The sequence below is a fragment of the Zea mays genome, chromosome 4 (genome assembly GCF_902167145.1).
Source record: "Zea mays cultivar B73 chromosome 4, Zm-B73-REFERENCE-NAM-5.0, whole genome shotgun sequence".
Taxonomy (NCBI): domain Eukaryota; kingdom Viridiplantae; phylum Streptophyta; class Magnoliopsida; order Poales; family Poaceae; genus Zea; species Zea mays.
In genome coordinates, this window is record NC_050099.1 from 145,794,831 (window position 1) to 145,810,913 (window position 16,083).

The following is a 16,083-nucleotide window of genomic DNA, read 5'->3' on the forward strand; positions in this document are numbered from 1 at the left end:
TTATTTCTAAAGTTCGATATTTACTTACACTTAGTAACTGCTAATAAAATTGTGACCAACTTATAAAAGCAATGCTCAGCTTCATCCTTTATTTTATTGATCAGCCTTACACTTCACATGAACTCCCATCTTTGGTGAGTTCATGCCACATTATTCCCCACAATTTGTTGAGCGCTGAACATGTGTGAGCTCACCCTTGCTGTCTCACACCCCCCACAGGAGAAGAGCGGGTGGTCGAAGAGGAGCCGCCTAACTCTGAGGCTTTCGACTTGATCTAGGTGGCATCTCCCAGTCAGCTTTCTGGCACCAAGAATGGATTTTAGATCCTATTATATTTATCTTTTATTTTGTGAGACTTCCGCTATGTAATAAGTACTCTGATTATATTGTGACATTTATCTCTATACACTCTGTTATTATATATGTTGTCTTCTTTGGCGCATGTATGAGATGCACCCGGCTTTGTTCCTTAAAGCCCGAGGTGTGACAGAAGTGGTATCAGAGGAAATGTTGACTATAGAACGAAGCCTAGATAGAAATGGACAAACCCTTACCTACTTATCTTACTCTAATTCATTATATACTTACCTTACTCTGGTTCTCTCCATACTTATCATGATCCTGTCTCACCTTCTACTGTTCCACTCTGATCATTCTTATCTCTCCTACTCTAAGACTAGATGGATTTCACACCTTGGAATCCTACATTTATGACATTCTTAAGAGATAGGGAACCTAAGACGAGACTAAAACTATTTTCTATATTAAAAATGTTGGTTGATTGTTTTGATGATAAATGCTTGATTTGCTTCTTTGATTGATTGAAACATTATAGTTGGGCATCTTAGCATGTACCATCATAAGGTAATGTATTAGCTTTAGTAGGTGACACACTTAGCTAATAAATTCCCCAAAATAACATGCTTCATAATTACATGCCTTGTCTACAATCCTTTCTTTCGTACCCTGTGTTTCTAACCCAGATAGGCTACCCCTATAGTGTTAGAAGAGAGCACTATAGATGTGATCCTTGGTATGTTGTGGTTAAGAAAGGTAAAGGCAGTTTATACACTGTGCTAAAGGAACCGTAGCACACACCAGTTCCAAAGGAGAAAGATTTGAAGTTGAAATTGCAGTAACTACCGCCACCAAACTAGCGGCATTCTTAGTAGATCGGAAGTTTGTTGGTGACAACATTCGTGTGGTTAAGTATTTTCTGGTGTCTTTCTAGAGGAGTTACCAGGGATGCCATCAGATAGGGCAGTTGAATTTATCATTGATCCCTTACCTGGGACTGCCCCTACTTTCAAAAGGCCATACAGGATGTTTGTAGAAGAGTTAAAGGGATTGAAGAAGCAGTTATTTGAGTTATAAGAGGCTGGGTACATTCGTCCGAGTTCCTCACCTTGGGGAGCGTCGGTTCTGTTTGTACAGAAGAATGATGGATAACAGCGGATGTGTGTGGATTATAGTCCCTTAATGATGTTACCGTGAAGAACAAGTACCGGTTACCCGGCATTGAGGATTTATTTGATCGGATGAGAGATGCTAGGGTATTTTCTAAGATTGACCTCTGATCGGGATACCATCAAATGAAGATTAGACCATCGGATATTCCTAAGACGACTTTCTCAACCCGATATGGATTATATGAGTTCACTGTTATGTCGTTTGGATTAACCAATGCACCAGCTTATTTTATGAATTTGATGAATAAGGTGTTTATGGAGTATTTGGACAGATTCGTCGTAGTATTCATCAACGATATTCTTATTTATTCCAAGAGTGAGAGTGATCATGAGGAACATCTGAGATTGGTGCTACAGAAGCTACGAGATAATCAACTCTATGCCAAGTTTAGCAAATGCGAGTTTTGGATTGACGAGGTGCCATTCCTTGGACATATCATATCTAATGGAGGAATATCAGTGGATCCTGCTAAGGTCAAGGAGATTATGGAGTGGAGCGTACCCACTACAGTTACAGAGATTCAGAGTTTCTTGGGACTTGCAGGATATTATCGGAGATTTATTGAAGGATTCTCTAAGATTGCCAAGCCTATGACCTCACTTCTGGAGAAGGGCAGAGAATTTAAGCGGGACGAGAAGTGCCAAGAAAGCTTTGATCAATTAAAGAAGGGATTAATGTCACCACCAGTGTTGGTTATGCCAGATCTGCAGAAAGGATTTGACATTTATTGTGATGCATGTGGCCAAGGCTTGGGATGTGTGCTCAAGCAAGAAGGACATGTGATCGCCTACGCGTCTCGTTAGTTGCGTAAACATGAGTTGAACTACCCCACTCATGACTTAGAACTGGCAGTCGTGGTGCACACGCTTAAGATATGGAGACATTACATTATGGGAACTAAGTGCCAAGTATACACGAATCATAAGAGTTTGAAGTATATATTCACTCAGAAGGATCTCAACCTTCGGCAATGTCGTTGGTTGGAGCTTATTAAGAATTATGATTTGGAGATTCACTATCACCCGGGTAAGGCAAATTTGGTTGTAGATGCCTTGAGTCGAAAGGAGCACGTTCATTCAGCTGTTGTTGCCCATCTACCTAATGAGATTGTTGAGGATTTCAGGAGACTTAACCTGGGGATAGTTGCTCACACTGAAGGAGTCACCATTGAAATAGAACCTACCTTGGAGCAAGAAATTCGTAAAGGTCAAATTGGTGATGCTAAGATACAAGAGATTAAGGATCTTATTACTGAAGGTCGAGGTCCAGAATTCACGGAGGATGAGCAAGGCACTATATGGTTCAAGGATCATATATGTGTTCCGGAGATTGATAGCCTTCGTGAGACTATATTGAAAGAAGCCCATGATTCTGATTACTCGATCCACCCTGGTAGCACTAAGATGTATCAGGATTTGAAGCAGAAGTACTGGTGGTATGGGCTGAAAAGAGATGTGGCTGCACATGTGGCTATGTGCTATGTGTGTCAAATAGTTAAGGCTGAACACTAGAGGCCAGCTGGACTACTGCATCCACTAAAGATACCCGAGTAGAAGTGGGAAGAGATTGGTATGGACTTCATTACTGGATTGCCTCGCACCTCGAAAGGATATGATTCTTGTTGGGGGCCTTCGTCTTCCGAAGGTCCTCAAAAACATGGTTTAACAATGTTTCTGGAGTATAATACATGAACAGGTATCTTTGGACTCGGATCGGAACCACAATGTGAAGAAGTATAAAAGATGCGAAGGTTGGCACAAAGCCGAAGCTGTACGCGGGGAGCTTCGGCATGATGGCGGAAAAGGGAACCGACTTAAAAGGGAAAAGGCTATTTAGACCTTGATGGATTACTATAGGATCATTAGCAAATGTAAAGGGTATGAGTGTAATTTTACATGGGCTGCGTCCCGTGCCTATAAATAGATGAACAGTGCTCCCGTACTGTTCACGCTGACTTGGCATTTTGCTTTTGCGTCACACTTTTACCCTTACCTTCTTTCGAGCCGAAGGTACATTTGTAATTTGATATCATTTCTATTTTTCCATAGTAATAAAATAGAAATGAGTTGATATATAATTGTTCATGTTATCTTTTACATTTCATATGATTCTTTCTTCATTATTATGTTTTGCATCGATGAAGGTATGTCCTTCATGACCTTCGTCTGAAGATCATTATATCCTAAGGGAAATAATGCCTCGAGGGACGAAGGGCTTTGACGTTTAACATTTTTTGTGTTGCCTTGTTCTTAACTCATAGCATTTGAGAACAAGTCCCCAACATTGGCGCCCACCTCCGGTGAACTCTTTTCGACCACCTTCGGCAAGCACTGACCTTCGTCATGCCACCGAAAAAAGCTTCAGCGACAGGGACTGCCGCTCTGCAGCCGCTGGACCCGAACCAGGAGACCCTTTCTCTTCGAGAGGCCCGAAGCCAGAAGAGGAAGGCTACTAGTCCAATACCCCAGGAGGACGAGTACAAAGGAAGAAAGAGAAGATGGCTCGTCTAGCCGACCTTCAAAGGCAGATTGATGAAGCCACTGAAGAAGTATGTCATCTTGCTCAAGATGAACAAGAACGAAGGCCCCAACACAGGGAGCTTCATCAAGAAGGCTTGTTCGATGATGATGGATGGTATGATGATTTTAATCATGGTACCTTTACTTTTGACGATGCTTCTCCCTTGGCAGCAAAACTACAGGCTATCCCATGGCCCCCATCGTATAAGCCACCTCAGCTTCTGATGTATGATGGGCATTCAGACCTGAAGCAGTTTTTGATGAGCTACGAAGCAACTATATCCTCATATGGAGGCAATGCAGCTGTCATGGCTAAGTCTTTCGTCATGGCAGTTAAGAATGTGGCCCAAACGTGGTATTCCTCTCTTCGGCCAGGAACTATTACTTCATGGCAGAAGCTCAAGGATATGCTGGTAACAAGTTTCCAGGGCTTTCAGACGAAGCCAGTTACAGCTCAAGCTTTGTTTCAATGCACGCAAGACCACGAGGAGTATCTCCAAGCATATGTCCGAAGGTTCTTGCGCTTGAGAGCACAAGCGCCTACAGTGCCCAATGAAATTGTCATTGAGGCCATGATCAAGGGGCTTCATCCAGGACCTACTGCCCAGTATTTTGCTAGAAAGCCTCCACAGACTTTGGAGAAGCTGCTCCAAAAGATGGATGAATACATCCATGCTGACAATGATTTTCGCCAAAGAAGGGAAGAAGCCTACAGGTTCTCTGAGATGACCAGGGGCTTTGGAGGTAGAATCCACTCAAGGCATGTCAGGTCGATTCACTCCACCCAGAGTGACGACAGAGGAAGTCAACAACAGAGGCCACAATACTCCTCACAAGCTTCGGGGCAGGAACAAAGCTATCTTCGGCCGCCAGCTCCAAGAGGCAGAGGCGCCAGGGGCTTCGGAGGAAGGTTTGGGGATCAACCTAGAAAAATTTATTACCTATTCTGCGGTGAGGACAACGGCCATACTACAAGGATGTGCCATGTCACCATTCAGAAACAGAAGGAAATAGCAGAAGCTGCAGGTTAGCAGAACCAGCCGAAGCAGGTCATGCATACTGCTTCGTATCACTCACCCTACATACTAGAGTATGTAGGTAACAATCCTGCAGCGTCTGTTGCTTCGGCTAGTCAGACACAAGCATCTTGTCCACACCCTCCACCTCCGCCACCACTACAACCTGCATATTCACGCAGCCAACAGCCAGAAGGGAGTCAACAGACTCATCAGCAGAGAGACTTCAGGGAGGAGTCCGAAGCTCGCACAGTCAACAGTACTGTGCCAGAATCAAAGCATATCTATTAAAGAGATATCCTACCCCTGAAACAGTTTTACGTTCATTGTCATTTTCTTTCTTACTAAGGAACAATTGTTGAAAACCTAGTTTTCTTGTCATTTTCAATTCCTTGTAATAGCTTCGTTTTTGCCATAGTGAAAATATAGCTTCTCCACAGACTTACGTAGTCCAAAAGTCGCCGAACCACAAAAAGTCGTTCCTACGAGAACGCGCGGCTAAAAAAGAACATCACAAGAATCTCCGAAGCTACAAAAAGTCGTTCTATAGAACGCGACGTAAGTTTGCCAAAGCTACAAAAAAGTCATTCTACGGAACGCAGTGTAAGTTTGCCGAAGCTACAAAAAGTCGTTCCTAAGGGAGCGCAGTGTAAGTTTTCTGCTCAAAAGTCGTTCCAAAGGGAATGCAGAGCCAAATACCACTGAAATATAAGGCGAAGCGTGAAAAGTCAACGCGAATACCGCCGAAATAGAAGGCGAAGAAGTTCAAAAGACGTTCCTAAGGGGATGTAGAACTTACAGCGAAAAGTCAGCGCTGGTACATCGAAAAATAAGCGGTGAAGCCGAAAAATAAACGGCAAAGAGATTGTGTATTCCAAAATGGGGATGTGTGTTTTTCTTCGGCACAAAGTATCATTTTGCATAGCATAACATCATCACATCATTTCGCATGACATAACATCATACATCATATTGCATCAATGGCACAAGAAGGGGATACAATGTTGACCTTCGGAGAATGCTTCGAAAAAGTAAAATTGTGCTAAGGCACAAAATAAGTTTTGAAGAAATACAACTTTATCAGCTCTGATGTGGAGGAACCGAGGAAAGTCTATTGTTGACGAAGTATCAGTGTCTCAGCGACGCTTGGAACATTTTTTATGAAGCACTCTGATATGGAGGAAGAAGGTCTATTACTGACGAAGCATTAATGATTTTGCGTCGATGGATGGATTTTTCACGAAGCATAAAAGCTTTTATTTACGAAGCATGAAATGAAGGGAAGGTGTTTTTTCGCCGAAGGCTCAAAAACGGTATGTACATAAAAGTTTCATGCATCGCAAAGATATGAATTACCGAGTCATTTATACATTACAAACTCATGAGTACCAAATATTACAAGCATAGTTCAGCAAATGTTACATTAATAATCTAGCAATGTTTTTACAATATCTGTTCTTCTTCTTTCAAAATTTTGTCTGCAGCTTCGGTCAGCAGTTGAGTAACGACTTCGTCCATAATGGTTTCAGCCATGCTAATAATTTCTGATGATTCTTTTGCCTCTGCTTTGGCTAGTGGCTCGAAGGGCTCTGGGGGAGGGGATAGTTCAGCTGCGGTAGAAAACATAAATTATTTCGAAGTCGCAAAAGTAAACATCAAAAGTAAAAATCGTTAAGTAATACCTATTCATCTCTCAAGCTTCGCAGCCTTTTCAGCTGTTTTTGTCGCTTCTCTAGTGTCGTGAGTATCTTTTTCACTTTTCTTTATTATTTAGTGAGCCATCCCTCGACCGCCATTCTCCCAAACGTCAGTGAAAAATTTTCCGCCTATTAAGCTTGCCTCGGCTGAGGGATCCTTCGTATCATCAATGGAGAAAGCATCTTCGGTTTGGGCCAAAGTTTTAACATGTTCGCACCCTGCTTTCTCCAAAATAGCTGCAACTCCCCTCGCGCCAGAGAAGGCGCAGACGTCCCCACGGCCACTCAAAACTTTCTCAAAAGCTTTGGCTTCGCTGCTGATCCATTCAATTGGGCCCTCAGGATCGCCTCTTATGAAGTTGTCCTCGCCTGAGTATGCGCCAACGTTGGCGAAGCTAGTTTTTATTTTCTTCACGCAGTCCATAGATTTTTCAAAGCATCTTTCCTTGGATATGCAAAGTTCTTCAACATTCTTCTCTAAATGATTTGTCCATTGTTCGCTAATTCCTCGTTTAGCTTCTGCAACTGCGCACTTCTCTTTAGCTTCGGCCAGTTGCTTCCGAAGGTCTTCAATCTCAATTTTTTGGGCTTCAGATTGGGTTTTAAAGTTAGCTTCATCCTTCTTTACTTTATCCACCAATGTAAGCAGAATTTTATCTTTTTCCAAAGCTTCGTTCCTCAGCTTAATAACCTTTGTTCGAAGGTTATTGAAAGCAACACTGTAGCTCTCGTCTTCGGCGTTCTTTTGCGCTCTCAAGGCGTTACTAAGTATTAAACCCTATATGAAAAGAATTAGTATAAGAGCAAAAGAATAGTTCAAAATTTATAAACTTCCAAATATACAATTTTCGTAACTTTAGACTCTTATATGTGAGGCTATCTGCAAGATCATCCTTTGTCATAGCTCAGAGGCCAGCTTCAAGCTTCGGAAACCCCATAATTCTAGCCATCTCCCGACAGACAGATAATTCTTTGTTGTCTGGAGGCATTATAAGAAGTCATCTTCGTCTGTGCCATTGAATACTAAGGCCCCTTTCGGATACTTCAGTTCTTGGGCATAGTGTTTAGCTTCAAAAATCTCTTCTTCAGATAATCTTTTTCCCAAAGCGTGTCGTACAATATAATCAAGTACTTCGGAAGATCCTTCAGGAGTAAAAGTGACAGTTTTTTCAGGCAGAATTTGTTTTGCAGCTTCTTTTTTCGTTTCCTTTTCTCCGGTTTCCAAGGATTTCTCCATGGCGGGCTCTGAAGGCCCAGTTTCGGTCTTGGCCTGGCTCTTTGCAGCTTCGGCTTCGGTTAGTTTTGTCTCAGTCTGCGTTTTTGAAGCTTCGCCAGTTTTCTTTGGAGTAGAGCTTGAAGTCTTTATCGTCTCCAGCACATCTAATACGTTGACCATCCTTTTCCTCTTGGGGGTCGTTGTAAGATCTTTTTGTGCCTCCGGCACTGTCACTTCTACCGAAGGGCTTATAACTTCTAATATCTTTGTTCTTTCGACCTCTATCTCTTCAATATTATTGGTCTTCGGCTCAGCCAATTTGGCTGAGGGTGCCTTCGGTAGTGCAGCTGGCTCTTCAATCTTTTGTGTGGGGGGAGCAGGTTCTTTCTCTTCAATAGCCGAAGAGGTCTCACCGCCAAATTCAGGCACTGTGGCCGGTTCAATATAGCGCGGTTGGTGAGTAAGAACCTTCACCCTTTTTCTCTTCGGCGCGGGCTCGCTTGAAGCGACCGAAGCAACATCCTTCCCAGAAGTTGCACTCTTTCTCTTCTGCCCCCTTGGCGGGTAGCGGTAGTCAGGATACATAAATCCAATAGCATCAAAAACTCTATTTAGCCTCTTCTTTTTCTAGCTCCCGAAGGCTGCAGATAACGCATTATCTTCCACTTTGGAGTACGGCCCAAGCAGTTCATCACTTGTAGCTTCGATACATTTCAGCCAGTCATCATTTGGCTCATCAAATTTATCTCCATATTTCAAGGTGTATTTCAGTCGAACCAGCTCTCCTTCGCCAGTCTTAGTGACAGTCTCCTTCGGCATTTCCCACTTCTCTACAAGTGGCCATACTCTGAAGGCTATATGCTCCTGGATTAGATCCCTTGTCCCGATGAAAGCGCAAACCATGCCAAAGGCCCTTCGGCATCCTTCGGCTGCCTCATCAATCTGTACCTTCGGTTTTCGGAGGCCGATACGCTGCCAGATGGGGTGCATGATGATCTCTTTAATGTCTTCTCGTGCCTTTAAATCATTTTTCACATAGAACCATTCTTTCATCCAGTCCTCGGGCCATCTCTTCCGAAAAGTTGGCACTGGGCAGCTTGAGCCAGAACGAGCAACGAAGCTATAGCAACCAAAATTGTTATGATACTGCTCTTTACCCCAGGGCTTCGTCTCATATAAAAGTTCGTGCATACTGCAGAAACTGTTTGCACTCGGTTCCAAACCCTGACTCCTCACGACCCAGACGAAGATTCCCATTCTTATGATTGCTTCGGGAGTAATTTGGTGAAGGAAAATCTGGTATATCTTTAAAACTTCAACCACAAATCTGCTTAAGGGGAACCGAAGCCCAGCTTTGAAAAAACTTCGGAAGATCACGAATTCATTCTCTTCAGGAACAGGAGCAGTCATGTCTCCGTTGTCAGCCCTCACGATATATATGTCTCGAAAATACCTTCCCCTCATGTTATCAAGATGATCTGTCTAATAGTCGATTTCCCGAAGACTGCATGGCTTGGTCGCCAGGGCCGATCTTCGGAGTCCTCGCCCCCACTTTCCGCATCATAACTATCACTGCCATCGGTATCTTCAGATAAGCCTTCTAGAATTTCTTTTGTAATCTTTTCTGTATTTGTCTTTGCAATTGACTCAATGAATGTAACAGTCTTTTCCTCAAGAAGCTTCTCCTCTTCGGTTAGCTTCGTTTCAGCAACTGTTTTCTTGTCTTAAGACATCTTATCTTCGGAACTGACGAAAATATGTCCTTAAAATCGAAGCTTTGAAAATTAAAGAAACTAAGCAACTGTTGCAAAGCAAGAGCTAAGAAATCAAGCAAAGCAAAGAAGGCGTACCAAATGTGCCCGGGGTGAGTTCTTATTTATATGCCCAGTGCGCCCCAAGTTGGAGGGCCCCGTCTGTCATTGACTGTTGCTATTCTAGCAAAGGGAAGGTGTTTTTTTAGACCTTCGGCTTAGGGCCTTCGTCCATATCGCAATCTGAATTCGTTATTCTAACAAATTAACCTTGCGAGGGGCTACTGTTGGGGGCCTTCGTCTTCCGAAGGTCCTCAAAAACATGGTTTAACAATGTTTCTGGAGTATAATACATGAACAGGTATCTTCGGACTCGGATCGGAACCACAATGTGAAGAAGTATAAAAGATGCGAAGGTTGGCACAAAGCCGAAGCTGTACGCAGGGGAGCTTCGGCATGATGGCGGAAAAGGGAACTGACTTAAAAGGGAAAAGGCTATTTAGACCTCGATGGATTACTATAGGATCATTAGAAAATGTAAAGGGTATGAGTGTAATTTTACATGGGCTGCGTCCCGTGCCTATAAATAGATGAACAGTGCTCCCGTACTGTTCACGCTGACTTGGCATTTTGCTTTTGCGTCACACTTGTACCCTTACCTTCTTTCGAGCCGAAGGTACATTTGTAATTTGATATCATTTCTATTTTTCCATAGTAATAAAATAGAAATGAGTTGATATATAATTGTTCATGTTATCTTTTACATTTCATATGATTCTTTCTTCATTATTATATTTTGCATCGATGAAGGTATGTCCTTCATGACCTTCGTCCGAAGATCATTATATCCTAAGGGAAATAATGCCTCGAGGGACGAAGGGCTTTGACGTTTAACATTTTTTGTGTTGCCTTGTTCTTAACTCATAGCATTTGAGAACAAGTCCCCAACAATTCTATTTGGGTAATTGTGGACAGATTGACAAAAGTGGCTCATTTCATACCGGTGAGGACTAATTACACGAGAGCCAAGCTAGCAGAATTGTATATGACTCGAATAGTTTGTCTACATGGGGTGCCTAAGAAAATCGTGTCTGATCGAGGATCACAATTTACTTCTCGGTTTTGGAAGAAGTTGCACGAGAGCTTGGATACACAGTTGAATTTTAGTTCGGCCTACCATCCTCAGACCGATGGGCAGACAGAGAGGACTAACCAAGTGCTGGAGGATATGTTAAGAGCTTGTGCTCTTAAACATGGTGGAAGTTGGGATAAGAGCTTACCATATGTGGAGTTCTCTTATAATAATAGCTACCAGGCTAGTTTGAAGATGTCACCTTTTGATGCTTTATATGGCAGAAAATGCAGGACTCCTTTATATTGGGATCAGACTGGAGAAAGACAGTTCTTTGGGCCTAAACTTATTCAGGAGGCAGAAGAATAAGTTCGAATGATAAGAGAAAATTTGAGAATTGCACAATCAAGGCAAAAGAACTATGTTGATAATAGGAGAAGACTACTGGAGTTTAAGGAGGGTGATCACGTGTATCTGAAGGTATCACCGATCCGGGGTATGAGGAGATTTAAAGTTAAAGGAAAGTTGTCCCCTCGCTTCATTGGACCTTTCTTGATCTTAAAGCGAGTGGGAGAAGTTGCATATCAGCTAGAACTACCCGATCACCTGTCAGATCTACATGATGTCTTTCACGTGTCCCAACTAAAGAAGTGCCTCAGGGTACCCGAGGAGCAGCTACCAATGGAGGACCTTAGTGTTCAAGATGACCTGACTTATGCTGAGTACCCTATCAAAATTCTTGATACTTTGACTTGGGTCACGAGAAATAAGGTTATAAAGATGTGCAAAGTGCAATGGAGTCACCACGGAGAAGATGAAGTTACTTGGGAGAGAGAAGAAGAGCTTCACATAGATTTTCCTCATCTTTTCCCTAGTCCTTCCTAAATCTCGAGGACGAGATTCCTGTTAAGGGGGGTAGGATTTGTAATAATCAAAAGTGTAATAAAAGAGGATAGAGATAATCTCAATAGTTTGTGGCCTCTACTATTCATTACATGTGATCAACACTAGTTAAAAGTGGATAATTAGAACCAAGAACACATAAATAACCTGTGCATCATGCTGGATCTTACTTTGTGTGCATTTTGTGATGATATAAAAATATAGTAAACAAAAAAATAATAAGTATGTTAATACCCCAATGGGAAATTAAATCCTAAAAGATATTCTAGAGTTTGGAAAAGAAGAAAGGAAATACTATGTGACTAAAAATAGTATAAATATATATATATATAATAAAATACATTATTTCTACATTAAGATTTGAATTTGTATAATCTACTCAAAGGTGAACCTCATAACAGATTCGAAATTTGAATTTGAATTCAAAATATTTAAGAATAAGAAAAACAGGAAATAAAAATTAAAGGAAAAGAACCTCACCTGGGCCTCGCTACCACATATTCAGCCCATTCCCCTTTCTTTCCTTGAGCACACGCCAACCCATCTTAGCTCTCACGTGCGTGGCCCTCACCTGACACTGCCAACCAGGCCCAGGTCATCAGCCATCTCACTCGTCCCGCGCGCGCACCGGCGATATTGTTCCGCTGGCAGGTGGGGCTCTTTCGTCAGGTCGTTGTCTTCCCCGGAGAAATCGTGACGCGTAATAGAAACCCGGGCTTGTCGCGTTCGCGGTCGTGGTGATCCCTCCGATTTGGTAGTAAACCCTGGCGCTATATAATTTGCGCCGCCATGGGATCTGCGTGCCACACCTGTCGACCGCGCCTCCCCAAAACCCTGGGTCTCCTCTGTTCACCGTGGGAACTGCTGGTGCGCGCCGCCGTCGTTCTTGCTCGAGAACATCGACGGGACCTCGGCAGGCTTTTCTGTGGGATCACGGGGGTGCAAGGAGCCTACCCCAACCACCAATTCGGCTGACGGTCCATCGGTGCTCCACCAATTTCTCACCGTCGCTCCTCATCCGCCACGGGTCGTGCCATGCTGTGACCGGGGATCTCCGTGCCTTGATATCTGGTATGGGGTACTCTATAGCATTTGCATTATCTTGTACACTGCGTATTTCTAATCGACAATGGGGTTTGAGCTCCGTGGCTGTGGGCGCCTTGCTCACCGGCAAGCTCTGCCGTGGAGGCCAGTGGCGCCGCCGCGTCCTGAGGATTAGGTTGGAGGCCTAGTTGTGACCGTTGGATCGGCCATGAATGGACGGGATTAGATGCGGACCGATGATTACTTCGAACCGTCGATCTGATCACGGTCGGCTAGGATTGGGGGTAGTATACCTCTTCAGTTTTTTTAAATCGGGACCCTCGATCGGTGATCGTGCGGTCGGGGAAAATCGCTCGGTTGCCGTAAAAACCTAGATGAACGGTCAGGATTGATCGGAGCTGGCGTTTTGGGGGTGGGCGCAATGGCGCGTCCGATCGCGATCGGACAATCCCTGATGCGCTCACATTTATTTAAATCGAACCCGTTCACGCGTGATCCAACGGCTTGGATCCGAAGATACCCCTTCGGTCACAAGATTTATAAAGGAGCCCTTCCCGTATTAGAAAATAAACCCGCAGTCCTCCCCTCGGGGTTCTATGTGTCTGTGGGGTTTTTGCGAGCAGGCCCCTGAGCTTACCAGAAAATGTGGCGCGGTCCATAGATTAGGAAAACCAGGGAAATAAAATTAGAAAATAGATTTTTGGTATTAAATTAATTGCAGAAACTTGTTTAACTTGTAGAAAATCCATATGAACTCCAAATTGGTCCATTCCAGTTCCTAAATTTTTGTAATATTATTGTCTAACCATTAGTGCCTCTGTTTTGGCATGAAAGACTCATTTAAATTTATCTAATACTTAATCTTGTATTAAATACGTAAAACCTTGGAAAATTCATAACTTAAAATCTATAACTCCAAATTTAACGATTCTAGTTCCTATGATCTTATTTTAATGTCTAGATTATTATTGTATATTTTATTTACATGTTTGATGTGATGTTAATTTTGCTATACTATGTATGTATTGTGTTGATGCGAGTAGACGAGGAAGCTATAGAGGATCCTAAGGTTCAGCTGGTAGAGACTACTGAGCAGGAGCTCGTTGAAGGCAAGTTGTGCCCTTGATCACTTCTTTTACCCAGTCATGTTCTTATTAATCATAATGATCTGCATAGGTTAATTTTGATGGGACCCAATAGGTTACCCTAGATTTTGACTATCTTTATACCTTGTTTCACCACTGGTTTTACTACTAAATTTTTGGGTAGTACATATTATTGCTTTATGTGGCTTCGCGTATAAAGATATTCATCACTCATTGTTATACTTATTATTATCTGTTTATTATTATTGTTCATGATAAGATCATTATGTTAATGGGAACATGGAGAACCACCCGGGAAAACAGTGCTACCACAAGGTTTTAATGGGACGCCCTTGGCTGATTAACTAGGAAAGCTAGTGGATGACTACCTTACCCGAAAGGGGCAAGGGCAGAAGGGGAGTGGTCAGTGTAGGGAGGTCCTTGGGTTGATTTTGCTGCGATGGCGGTCAGGCGAGGGATTCCTGCACTGGAGCTTCCTATAAACTGTAGCGGGTTTTCTGAAGCTAGTGGAACTTTGTAAAGGCCTCGTGTGGTACCCTGCCTCGCTTCCTTGGTAGAGGTGTATGGGGTCTGATCAACTCCGTGGAAAATGGGTAACACAACTTGTGGGTAAAGATGTGCAACCTCTGCAGGGTGTAAAACTGGTATACTAGCCGTGCTCACGGTCATGAGCGGCTCGGACACTCACATGATTAATTTATGGAACTTAAACTCAATTTGTCATTTCATTGCATCTGGGATTATTTTACTATTACTTTTATTTATTATTTCTAAAGTTCAGTATTTACTTACACTTAGTAACTGCTAATAAAATTGTGACCAGCTTATAAAGCAATGCTCAGCTTCAGCCTTTATTTTATTGATCAGCCTTACACTTCACATGAACTCCCATCTTTGGTGAGTTGATGCCACATTATTCCCCATAACTTGTTGAGCGATGAACATGTGTGAGCTAACCCTTGCTGTCTCACACCCCCCACAGGAGAAGAGCAGGTGGTCGAAGAGGAGCCGCCTAACTCTGAGGCTTTCGACTTGATCTAGGTGGCGTCTCCTAGTCAGCTTTCTGGCGCCAAGAATTGATTTTAGATCCTGTTATATTTATCTTTTATTTTGTAAGACTTCCGCTATGTAATAAGTACTCTGATTATATTGTGACATTTATCTCTATACACTTTGTTATTATATATGTTGTCTTCTTTGGCGCATGTATGAGATGCACCCGGCGTTGTTCCTTAAAGCCCGGGGTGTGACAGTCGACCTCCATGTATATAAATATACCACTCCGGCTATCGGTTTTTTGATTTTTGGATGATATCAGTCATTTTTTCAATGATTTTTCTTCATACTTAGTTTATTTGGTTTATAAATTTGTGTTTTGTTGTTGGTGACCTAAATTGTAACTTGGATAGTTGATGATCTTATACATGTTAAAATTTACAACTTAGCATTTGATTTACATCAAGTGAGCCACGGAGACATCTCCTGCAAAGTGGTTGGAGTGTTTTTGTGAGCGCCAAGCGTCTTGTCGCGGGGGATGCATGTCATATTTCTCAGGTGTCATATATGTTATGATCAGCAGTTAATGTCAGGCACCAAACCACTATCTCATCTTTAGTCATATCAAGCCACATTATGCATCTTGGTGTTCTTGCAACAGCATGGCATTGCAGTCCGTTACTTAATTAGTGCATGATTCCCTTGTATATTATAAAAGGATGTTTTTGGATCAATGGATAACGAATTGCACGTTTGAATTGAGTTATTTACACCCATCCTTGCAAGACTAGTCCAGCTGAATTTGTGTTCTCACGAGTAGGCATTATAAATTTGTGGTCGGCGCCGAGATCCATGGCACCGAGGTCGGCGCCGAGATCCACGGCGCCAAGGTGCTGCCACATCAGATCCACGTAGGCGTCAGCTCTTAAATGTACACGCCAAACTAATTGGCGCTGACACATTGTAGCTCGGCGCCAATAGTGATGGCGCCGAGGTAAGGGTCCATTTTTTGAAATGAAATTGAAAAGGGCGTATTTGTGAAAATAAAACCCCAAAAGGGCTAAAATGTAAAAAAGACGGGAGTCAGCATACCTCTGATACCACTTATGTCACAGCCGGTTTTGGGGGCAAAACCGAATGCATAACATAATGTGTGTTAGGATCCATTTTCTACACATATGTTGATGTCGCAAGTGTAATATATCAAAAGACAATGCAATAAAGGCACAAAAGGGAGTAGAGTAACTTTATTACATCATCCGGACAATAGTGTCTTAAAAAGTATCATCATCA